Below are 12509 nucleotides of genomic sequence, written 5' to 3'. Positions count from 1 at the left end.
ACCAAGGACATTTCCTCTGTTTATATTTTTTCATATAACTAAAATGTTTTTTTACACCTACTTTTGCTTTTAGTTACATTAACCAGAAAAACTGTCATAACCTGAAAGAACTAAATGCTCTTCTTCAATGCTTTAAAATACAAATAAAATGATATTAACAGAAAAATGTTCTCACAGGATCTGAGTTCTCAACACATCTCCTTTTGCCTCAGGTAGGTCAGAACTGATAAGCATTCAAGGGTTTGAAGTGATATTCTGCTTGCTTTCTTTAGACTTCTGATTCACAGCCCAATTCCAGAACAAACAGTATTCACAGATTTTGCATACAATTACAGCTGCGAATTATCACATTCGAAGAAATGATAACACAGAATGATTAGCAGTGCCTGTGCTGTTCTGATGACGAGAGTCACATTTGTAGCAACAATTAAAATGTGTGATTACAACAAACTTGACAACATTGTGGAAAAAAATCATTCACATACTGAATCCTGAAGCACTTTTAAAAAGAAACTACAAGAGTTAGAATACAAAACCAGTACCTGCCTGCTGATGTGGTCAGGTTGTGTGCTGCTTTCCCCTGTGTTCGCTCTCTGTGCTGGCATGGGGCAGATTTAATCACAACAATAAGACAGCCTGAAAGGAAAAAGAAACAAAGCAGAAAAGAAACAAATATAAGGTGACACATTTTATTTTTATCATTTAAAAGACTATAATGCTCTTTCACCCACGCACACTCTAATGAAGTGTCTGTCCATTAGAGACTAAGGACTGCATGTTCAGTCAGACTTGAGCATTAGACTTTCACAAACAGCATTTTCTCTGATGAACAGTTTTTTTTTCCCAAAACATTGCGTATGTGTTCAGACAGAACACTCTCATTATTGAGCATCTCTGTAACAGCAGACATTTTAGGTACACCTGTTCAACCGCTCATATCTAATCAGCCATTTACATTGCAGCAATTCAATGCATTTAGGCATGTTGACATGATCAAGACATCTTACTGAAGTTCAAACCAAGAATTAGAATGTGGAAGAAAGGAGATTTAAGTGATTTTGAATGCAGCATGACTGTTGGTACCAGACGGGTTGGTCTGAGTATTTTAAACACTGCTTATCTGCTGGGATTTCCCACACAATGTGAGAAAAAGTATCCACTGGCTGGCACCAGCTGAAAATCCCTTGTTATTGTCAGAGGTCAAAGAAGCTTGGCCAGAGTGCTTCAAAGGCAAGAGTAATTCAAATAACCACTTGTTGCAACCAAGGAATGCAGAAAAGCTCTGAATGTAAACCTTGAACCTTGAAGCTGATAGGCTACAGCAGCCGAAAACCACACCAGGTGCCACCCCTGTTAGCTAACATCAGGGAACTGCAGCTAAAATTCAGACAGGCACAACAATGCCTGGGTATTGTTGCTGACCGTGTCCATCTCTTTTTGACTACAGTGTACCATCTTCTGAAGGCTGCTTCCAGCAGGATAACACAGCTTGTCATAACGCTCAAATTATCCTCTTGAACAGTGGTCCCCAACCCCCGGGCCTCGGACCGGTACCGGTCCGTGAGTCGTGTGGTGCCGGGCCGCGAGAGTTGAGGCTCAGGTGTGAAATGTATGGTTTTCAGGGTTTTTATCGGTTTTCAGCGTTATTTTGTTATCGTTTTGATCGTTAACTCGGTTTTCCTGAGTCTTTTCACGTGTGTTATGAATAAATCTTCTTTTTTTCGGTACCGGTACTAGTTTTATTTTGTTGTATTTATCCGCGACAGCTTACAGACCGGTCCAAAAATATTGTCGGGCATAAACCGGTCCATGTCGCAAAAAAGGTTGGGGACCGCTGCTCTTGAACATGACATTTTGTTCTTTCTACTCAGATTATCTTTGCAGTAACCAGAACTCAGTTCAATAGAGCGCCTATGGGATGTGAAATATGTATGGTTCTTATCATGGATGTGTAGCCAACAAATCTGCAGCTGTGTGATGCTATTATGTCAATATGAACCACAATATTTGAGGATTGTTTATAGCACATTGTTCCTGTTCTAGAAAGATATAAAGTGTCTGGTAAGTGTTTCACCTAAGAAGCCAAGCGGTCGCGACAGATGGCCCCGCCCCTCCCTGAGTCTGGTTCTGCTGGAGGTTTCTTCCTGTTAAAAGGGAGTTTTTCCTTCCCACTGTCGCCAAAGTGCTTGCTCATAGGGGGGTCATACGATTGTTGGGTTTTTCTCTGTATGTATTATTGTAGGGTCTACCTTACAATATAAAGCGCTTTGAGGCGACTGTTGTTGTGATTTGGCGCTGTATAAATAAAATAAAATTGAATTGGATTGAATTAAACAATACAAGTACAGTACTGTATACCCACAGGGGTGCTGGCCATTAAAGGGTTATCCTAACCTGTTTATTGTGTTATCTGTTAATGTTTGACTGAATTTATAATCATATTTTATACAAAACAAACTAACAAACACAGATTTACCCTTCTCAGGTTATCTGCAATGGGAAGGAAAAGATGTAGCTGTATCCATGCTGTCTTTGTGTTTACAAAAATGAGCTAAAAATTTAAGATTTTAAGCTTATCTTTTACCTTCAGGACAATTAGGCAAAAAGGGGGTCTGACATGGTACTAGCAAGGTGTAACTCTGAAGTGAGCGTACATCATAATATAAAACTTTTTTTCTTTAATCTTGATCTTAGTTAAATATTAATAAAATAGGGCATTTGATAACCTTAAATGTAATATAGTATTATGTTTTAGAACCTCATATGAAATGAGACTTACTTTGTCTTACAGGTGCGATCTATACAAATGTGCTATAGGTGCTAGTAAGACTTGAAAACCACTGTGTATGAATGAATACATTTTTTTTTAAATGTCAGTTTTTGCAGCTTTACATAAACATAGAAAAGTGCCACTAGAAGTTGAAGACTGGTGTCTGTAAAGGACAAACCACAAAAGTACAAACTTTTACTCTTTGTTAAGGGTACAATGGTCCTACCACAATAAGAAGGTCAATACGAGGGTACTGCCGCAGTAGCAAGCTATTGTACCACCAAATGTACAATAAAGCAGTGTTTCCCAACTTTTCGGAGCCATGGCACAAACCACCAAACAAAAATGCCACAAAAAGCATATTGATAATTTTCCCCCGCGCACCAGGTATAGCAGAATTGGCTCAGGTTGTCCCCAATATCCCTTTTTTTTTTGCTTTCTTCTGACCACTACGCATACTAGGGCCTTGATCTGGGTCGGAATTTTCTCCAGGACTCCAGTTTTACTGCCAGTTGGCAACCCATTTAATTAGAGCAGGTAGTTGTACTGCCCTCTAGTGGAAGAGAATGTAATTGTTCTGCCCGTTAACGCCGATCGTTTAGAGTACTAATCAGGTGGAACCAGATAATCTTGCATGGCACACCTGATCATTTCTCAAAGCACACCTATGTGCCGTGGCACAGTGGTTGGGAAACACTGCAATAAAGTACTTGGTCTTCTGAATGTGTATTCATAGATACTTATGTTTTAAATGCATTATATTCCACTTTAATGTGTATCCAAAGAATCTGATTCACATTTTTAATGAATTTCAGTAAACCTCTAACATAAAGTGTGACAAAGTTAGAAAAAGAATCTAAAAATAAAAAAGGAAGCTGCTCAGGAAAAGCATCAGCATCGATCGTCCAACAGCAAATCTCTGACTAATTTGTCAAACGGAGCATCTGTTTATGGCACCAAAGCCACTCTTGGATTTCAACTTGGATTTGATGTAGCTATCATGTTATGCTGAGTGTTCTGTTCCCACTTAATACAAGATGCTAAATTGTGGGAGTGAGAGGGAGTCTGCTTCTTGTGGGGCTGCAGCCTTGATTAAAAGAAAATTCTGGTGCGAGCAGATGGCCATGTAGACTTTGCTTGCTTGCTTAAAAGTAGGCTGTCCACCCACCTTCCATATTTTTCACACTTTCGTTTGTCGAAGAGAAAGCTGAAAAGGAGCGCGACGACTCAAGGCCAAGGCACATCAAAACACACTTTCTATTGTTCCATTGTGAAATTGTTTTGTTATTATTTTTTTCTAGTTATGAGGTTTGTTGTGACATGCTTTTGTTCACAAATCTGTTCTGTTTGAGCCTTGTTGTTTGTGTACTGCAATTTGTTTTGTGCGTCATGACTTTGCAGCTACAACATAAAATGACTGATATTAAATGATTCATTTAATGATTCAGAAATGACAGTTAATTGATTGGAGGTTAACTATCAAAAAATGGAATATGTACTGAATTTCAGATTTTGTCTACTCAAATATGCTTATGTTCAGCTACTCTGTTTTTGCAGAATTCAGTTCAATTCAATCCAATTTGATTCAATTTTTTAGTGCCAAATAAAAAACAAATATTGTCTCAAGGTCTTTTATGTTGTAAGGTAAAGACCCAATAAACGGAGAAAACCCGAACAATCAGATGACCCCCGATAAGCAAGTACTTGGCGATAGTGGGAAGAGCTTTTAACAAAAAGAAATTGGTTGGGTGTTGGGGGAGAGAGACAGGACAAAAGAAGGGACCCAGAGATTAAAAGCAAGCAAAACTGTTGTTTTTTATTTTATTGATTTTTTTATGTTAAAGAACTGCTTGACATGATCTTAAACCTGTAAGACCGGCTCTAGTCTCGGGTCTCACAGCTTGGCCGGTTGACCTGCTCTTGTGCAAGCACATCCTTGTTGGTCTGACAATGTGTTACTTTAAAAAGGACATAATGGAAACTGCAATAGCCGAATAAGACCAATACATTAATTTTGGAATGCAGGAAAAAGAAACTTTAAACACCCTAAATTGTGACAGCTTTGAACACACCAAACCTACGTCAAGTTTCATGCCTGAATTTGAATTTTTGTATTTGCATTTGTGATATTTAGAGATTCATATTTTGTATTCCAAAATGTTCCAGGTTGGTTTATTTCTGTTTATTTTCATCTTTGTTATAGTTTACCTATGTGGGATCTGGTCATGGTTGGTTTTGTTAATATTTTATAATTCGGTATTTCAGTTTATCCTGCTGCCCCTGTGTTCCCTGTGTCTTAATTAAGTTCTCAGTTTTCATGTTTGGGTTTCCTGTTTCCTGTTTTATTGTGGCAGTCACTTGCTGCACAGTTCTACCTTCTCTGTCATGTCATTGGATTAATTTTTGTAGTTCAACTATTGTTCATTACTTTATGTGATTTAGCTGTGTTTAGTTTCCCAGCTCATTCCCTATTAGCCCAGCCTGTCGTTGAGTTCTTTTTAGAGCACCAGTTATTTTTGGGGGGAACTATTTGGATTTTTGTACCTCATGGACTTTTTACAGTCAGTTTTCACAGTTTTACTTGTTTTGGTATGTATTTGGGTCCTTCTTCCTCAGTCCATGATAACCTAATGAACATTGCAAGTCTAACCTAAATTTGCAGAAAGTTTACTTATCTCCAAACTGACGGACCCCATTAAAAAGAAAAAGTCGAGTTCATTTTATATATCACAAACTCAGCAAGCCACACACCATATCTTCTAAAAACAGAAAGCTAACTTGTCTGTGTACGTATGTTTCAACACATCTTACATTTACCACTCAAGACTTTGAGTGTAAACCCAGCAGAATTGACATATTTCAATACGTGTGATTTATTTATAGGTTTGTAGCAGCTTCCCAGTACCTGCCAGCAGCAGCAACACGCAGACCATGCTACAAGAGAAGCCTCCTCTTTCATCAGATATATAAAGAATTATATTATGTGTGGGATTTATTACTCAGAAAGGCTTGTTTTTCTTCAGCATAATAATGTAATGTAAAAGATTACATTACAAAAAAACACCTGGATTTGACTAAGCAGTGTATAGGCAGGTGTACAAATCTGTAATCATAACAAGGTGTAATATCACTTAAAATGCTAGTTTTTTACTTTTATTTCTAATTCATTTTGGTGAATAAGCCTTGAGTGTGCACTCAGAGTATTGAAGGAGATTTAATTAATCTAATGACAACCACAAACCCATCCAACATAAATAAATCGAAGAGAAGCTACAATTTCAGTCAACCAAGATTTTCTTTGTTTTTTGCTGACTTCCACTCTCACACCAGCTGCAGTGATGTAGCACCAAGACATTTTAGCTGCGCATAACAAGTGTTACCACACCGAGCACCTCCTGTCGGTAACAAATGTGAAACTTTTCAACCAGCAACGCTCGCCTAGTGCTGCTTTTGAGCAAGCATAAACACTTAACTGTGTTTCAGTGACAAAGAAAGTGAATATTTATTATGAACTGGCAAAAGTCGAATTGCTCCCATCAGACTTCTGCTTTCTTACTAACTAACAATATTTCTCAAAGACAGAGGTGCAACGTGACAACTGAGATTTTAAAATGCACTGAGGAACATTCAAAGACATAAAACAAATCTTGAGTGGACATTTCATATTTTGTAACCAGAGGACAAGTTGCGTCACGAGAGTTGCGTCACGAGAGTTGCGTCACGAGAGTTGCGTCACGAGAGTTGCGTCCTTTATTGTCCTATTAGAGGTACAAAAGCTTGTCATTGGGGTGCCATCCTATAAGATAATTGACAGAAAACATCTTTGGCCCAATAGAGAACAGCTTTGAAGGACTATTTTAAAATTTTATGTAAGAGTACAAAAATGCATCTTTTACAAAAAAAGCAAAATACTGCATACTGGGGTAATAATCAACTGTACATATTTTTATAATTATAAATTCATAGCCTTGGAAATGCACTGCAGTTCATATAGCATATTTCTACTCTTACCAACCTCACCTCAATTCATTGTTCTCAGTTGTTATTTTATCCTGGAGAAAACCAAACAGGCCTAGGGAGAAATGATCCCACTGAAACTAGAACCTTCATGCTGTGAGGCAAAAGTGCTAACAGTCTGCCACCAATATAGAAGTGAAACACAATATGAGACTTGAATCAAATGCTTTTTATTTAACTTACTACTTTGCATTTAGTAATTAGTTAATATTTAATCTCTGGCTCACTTCCACAGCTTGTCTTTTGTCCCGTCTCCCTCTCATCAGCCCAGCTGGTCATCACGGTAGATGGCCGCCCCTCCCTGAACCTGGTTCTATTGGAGGTTTCTTCCTGTTAAAAGGGAGTTTTCCTTCCCACTGTTGCCAAGTGCTTGACGTATGGAGTCACCTCATTGTTGGAGTTTTCTCTCTACTATTGTATGGTAAAATGTAAAAATCTTAAAGTCTAAGAGCAATATTAATATTTTACCAAACTTTATATTTAATCATAAAAGCTAAATGAAAGTGTGCAATGATGCACATATTATTACTGGGGAACATGTATACCATTATTTGTGTTTTTTTACCCTTGAGATTGCACACCTAATTACTTTGGATACCACTAATTAACCCTGCAGGCTACTTCGGTGTTGACTGGGCGGCTATGGCTCAGGAGGTAGAGCGACCGATTGTCTACCAGTCGGTTGACGATTCGATGCCCAGCTACAGTCTGCATGTCAGCAGATCCTTAGGTTGCAATTCATCTATTGCGGTGTGAATATTAGAGGTGCTTGAATATAGAGGAAAAAAATGCTTGTGTGATCGAGTAAAGGAGGCTTGTAGTAAAAAGTGCTTTGAGTGCTCAGTTAGAGTAGAAAAGTGTTATATAAGTACTTGTCCATTTACTGTTTAAACTGCACTTTTAAGGACACCAGTGCAGTTTTAATGTACTCCTATTTCTCAAAGTGCAGTGAGTGATGTGAGTGAACATGAAAGGACTGTACTGTAAAAAACAAGCAAACAAAAAAACTGTTTTGCTCTCAAGAAATTCGGTGCATGCTTCAAAAACTTTATTTGCCCAATTTAGCTCTGCTCGCTCGATATGATGGTAGCAGACTGACACTGATTTGTAAGTAATACCAACTGTGGTATAACTTGCTATTCGTGTTTATTAGCTCTGTTGCTTCTCTCATTTACATTTTTTTTACCTGCCTGTTCATCGATCCATGAGCGTGAGCTATTTCACCTGTCTGCACCCCTGAATCTTTCATATGATGTCTCGAATTTAAAAGAAGGCGAATGTGTTTGTTTAAAAGTCCCAGGCAGTTCTCACAGGGTAACAAACTGAATCTAAAAAGGTGTCAGAAGCTCTTTGTCTTTCCACAAAAAACACAGATGAGGTCAATCCAGCCATTTCCTTCATTGATTCCCTGTATTAAATCTATATGAATCACAGCAGAGGGAGTGCAGGTAGAAAGGAGGAGACGAATCAATGAAAAAGGATTTTTAAGCTGCAAGAAAACAGGGATGTAGAGAGAGGGCCTGAAGATCAATGCGAGGGCAGTGACCCTAATATTCTGTACATTCAATCAAGAGTTGTGTTGAGGACTACTTTGCGGGCCAGCCAGAAAAGATAAAAATATCCTCTGGAGTTGTCCTTTAGCAAGAGTGAAGGAAATCCTGGCTGATGGTAAATCCAGTCTGCACTAAATGTAATTTCTAATTTTAAAGGGTCTATTAATTCTTGTCCAGCACCTCTGCCAGTAGTAGTTTTCACAGGGGTCAGAACTAGAGCTAACATTAATAACAACTGTTGTCAGTCCAGCTGGATGTGGCTGACAACAGTGTTTACCATTTGACAATGTCCTTTTGGAAATAACATATGAGGCCATTAGGTGCCATAATAGGTCAGACCCCACACAAACACATCCAGGTTAACGGGGAGCGACAGTAAATCACTCTAATCCAGCCATGAGATGAAGGCAGGTTATTCCCTCATGATGGTGGGGGGTGGGGGGGTTGTGTCACAAGCTGAGCTACAGTTTACCAGCTTGAGTCATGATGAAAGCTGTGATAGAGCTCAGCTGTCACTCAGGATGTCTGAGCCACAAATCTCTGATCACCTGCCTTAAACAAACACACACACACACACACACACCAACAAAACCACAGGCTGCACACCTCAGTTAGTGGGGACATAGAGAGATGCTCAGGGAGAAGATCCAGCTGTGGAGCCATCACACAGGATCTACATGCACGCATTTGGCATCAGCTTTGTCACAGACATAAAAATACTGTGTAAAAATCTGACAAGCAGCCAAGGCTTATTTGTGCAAGATTATCTCTTTTTTTCCCTCCCTCTCTCTGTCTCCATCTCTGCTCTTCTACAGATCGACATCATCATCGCTGATGCTGCTACCCTCCAGGTCCCTCAAGCAGAAATTTGAGTCATCTCCCTCTCATCCTCTTCCAACCCTCAGCCCCGTTGAGTCCGACTGTCAATACAGAAGCACTAAATGCTGCTCAGACTGTCAGAGAGAGACTGCAGCGTGCCTTTCACACTTTACACAGTGTGTGTACAGCCTGCACGAGCACAAAGTATCCTACGCCTGAAAGGACAAATGTGGGGAAAGGAGGAGAAGCGGCTGTTTGAACAAGACCCAAACTCCGCAGAAGTTGGTTGTACGGCTTCTCACGACGAGATGGGAAAGAAAAAGAGGATGAAGGGACCAAACTGTGAAAATAACATCCAGGGAGATACGGAGCGATCGTACCTCCCCACGGTCCACACACACACGCACACACACAGATCTGTGTATTTCTGCTGCCGCGCCGCTCCACTCACCTACAGTAAATCACTTCCATGACTCACGCAGAGGGGAGATAACCGGCTCTCAGGAAAAGTGGAGTAAACACTCGTTGCAAAGGCAGGAAGGGCTCTCGCTCGCTCGCTCTCGCTGCAATGCTGCTATCTCTCATCCTCGTTTCTCCTCCTCTGTCTCTTCTTTCGCTTTGATCTCTCCCTCTCTCTCTTTCTCTATCCAGTGGTGCCCCCCTCCTTTCTCTCTCTCTCTCTCTCAAACTCTGCCACCCCCTCACGCTCCACCACAAGGTGTCACAAACACTGTGTCTGCTCCCACTGCCTCTTATTGGCTCCCACTTTTCTCTCCTCTTCTCTCCAGCCCCCACCCTGCACTATCTCTCTCTCTCTCTGGATTTTCTGCCTTAAAGAGGCAACGTGTTACACCTATAGCTACACAAACTCAAAGCATGTCACTTCAGCTGCTTTATTTATTCTAAGTGGGTAAGCATCGCATAAAACCACCATCACATTTGTGCCTGCCTCAGGGAGTTGTGAGCCCTGGGGCTTATGTAGTGACTTGGCATAGCTGGAAGGCTATGCCAAGTCACTTTGTGTAGGCACTTTTATTTTTTACTTCAAGCAAATTTATTTTTACTAACACTATTAGCATGATTGAAATGCATAAAATACATTTCTGGTCCTCTTTAAAAAGGGATCTCCAGACACACTGCAAAACATCCTAAAGCCAGCTTCCAAGTGTGGCAAACTGCAGTTCCTCTAATGGCCACTTGAGGCCAGTTCCAAAGGCTAGTTGAAACAAAACACTCCAAAGTCAAAATGCCCTACTTTACAGCATAAATAAATGTAGTCACAGCGTGCTTTGTTAGATTTATGTCAAACATAGCTGGTATACAGAGGCTCGTGGCTTATGAAGTTGCATTTTGAAACCTCGAGCTCAGCAGTTTCAGCATCACTTGGATGTTGGTGTTTTGTAACCGGACCTGACCTGCGAAGTGAAATGGATTTTGAGAGGAATGGCGCTCATTCGTTGGCTCATACTTTGTGACTGACAAATTATGAGCTAGTGTGCTTAGCCTGGATAATCCTCTTTTCAGACTCTCATAATGAAACGTATGCATTCAATAAGGTAGATTGATGGTCTCACATCTGTCCACTCCTAGGTGCTGCTGGCTAAATCTGAGCTTTTTCACTCTCACTTTCCCACGCTGTCAAGCTGCTTGTGTTATCACTGGTCTGGTCAGATCACCTTCTCCCGGCATTCTCCAGGCCAATCAGGATTCATGCTGCGTAATTTAAATCTCACTGCGCATCTGTTTTTCTCCTTTGCAGACGCCTTTGTGCAACCGACCTTCTCCCCATGTCCACTGCTCATCACTCAAGCGCCGATCCACCAAGACAGGCCATTGGAGTCTAACGGCCAAACGCCTATCTATATTCTGTTCATATTTTCAACAAATTGTGTTCATTCTTTCTAATGATCTCCCCTTATTGAAATGAGCATAGGTTATAAAATAAACCTAATGAAACCTTGGGGCATATTCTAATAGAGTTCTGTATGATGGGAAGTGTTTTTACAACCACAACAATCACCCCTGGCCAGCCATTAAAAGACTGCAGGTTTAAAAACACACCGAATTATTTAAAAAGCCCGGTTCTCATCCCTTGCCCATTTATGCTTTCTTGTTACAGTAGCCCAGTTTTCATCAGTGTTGCTGGTTCCTCAACACCTGATGTGGACCTTGTTAATCTGGGTGACTTCCAAGCCAGTATGGCTTCAGTTATCTCTTTCTCGCTCATCTCCAAGGTTAGCATGGGGTGGGTCTAGCTGGGGGACCCTTACTGAATACAGATGCTCTGCTTGGGAGTCGAACCCCTGACTTGAAGTTCCAAAGGACATTATTGGGACATGGGAGTGACAGGTGGGTGCCAACCTGGTTATCGTCGCTGTTTGGTTAATTGTGCATCAGTAATGGCAAATTTCAGTTTTGCATTTAAGCTGATTATTTAGCACTTCCTTCTAATATGTTACCTTGCGGCTCTTCAAAAACTAAATGTGTCAGTCAGTGAGTATGCTCCAGCTAAGACTTCAGAATGAGAACCTACAAACTAATCTTTGACTGTTGGTAATGTCCTTCTTTTATGCAGCATTCTTCTAAACAGTTGAAGAGATTTTAGGTCTCCAATTCCAATCCAGCCAAACCATAAAAGGCAAATGATGACGAACGATGAAGTCCTGTTACCACAGCGATATAATTATCTCTCATTTCTGTTAACTGTTAGATAGCTAAGCTATTTTGTGAAGGCACTAGCTTATGTCTTCTAACAAAATAAGCATAAATGCACTTTAAAGACAACACCTGGGTGTGGCTGAACATCCTTGTCCCTATTTTCTCAAAGATTTTCCTTCTCCACTGAAACAGTTAACAGACTCTATATTTCGACTGTCCAGCAGCATCTGAGTTCATAAAGTAACTAGTCTGCTACTTGGAGCTGAAAAACTTGGAAATGGTTTGAACTTCTTATGCTCTCATTATTTCTGTCACTTTTTTGTGTACAACTGCTGCGACACCATGAACGCTGTTACCTCCTTTGTACCTTTACCGTGCCTCCCCGCTGTCTTTAAAGTCCAACTTTTCGTTCCGTCTTCAAGTGTTGCCATTAGTAACAGGTTTTAGCTTCGGTTTTAGACGTGATAACGTGTCTTTTATATCCATCGTTATATATCAAAGCTATCTACTGACAAGGAGATTTCTTTTTAAAATGATAACAAAGTTAGAGATGCATTTAATGTGATACAAATATTTAACATACATATGGCCAGGACTGGGGAATATCAGTGGATGCAACATTTAATGATGAGTTCAAGCTGGATCTCTGCCAAAGGAGGCCCAGGAGTCAAGTTCCCAATTTGCAATTATAA

General features: G+C 40.2%; 1 protein-coding gene across 7 annotated transcripts in view; it reads right to left on the bottom strand.

The window, feature by feature from the left end:
* The window catches only part of LOC146515053 (alpha-1,3-mannosyl-glycoprotein 4-beta-N-acetylglucosaminyltransferase C-like), a 115742-nt gene that overhangs the window by 90852 nt on the left and 12381 nt on the right, over window positions 1-12509 (bottom strand). For 2 of the 7 annotated variants that reach the window (XM_085165537.1, XM_085165538.1), the window contains exons 1-2: window positions 9611-10077; window positions 543-636 (exon numbers count right to left, since the gene is read on the bottom strand). The gene's annotated coding sequence lies outside the window, so the exon portion shown is untranslated. Of the gene's footprint in view, window positions 1-542; window positions 637-9610; window positions 10078-12509 lie in introns of those variants that run through there. The other 5 variants (XM_085165541.1, XM_085165539.1, XM_085165536.1 and 2 more) reach the window with 4 other exon arrangements.

This window comes from Neolamprologus multifasciatus, chromosome 7 (genome assembly GCF_963576455.1).
Source record: "Neolamprologus multifasciatus chromosome 7, fNeoMul1.2, whole genome shotgun sequence".
Classification (NCBI taxonomy): Eukaryota; Metazoa; Chordata; class Actinopteri; order Cichliformes; family Cichlidae; genus Neolamprologus; species Neolamprologus multifasciatus.
Note: the sequence above shows the minus strand (reverse complement) of the source record. Positions and strands in the feature narration are given on the sequence as shown.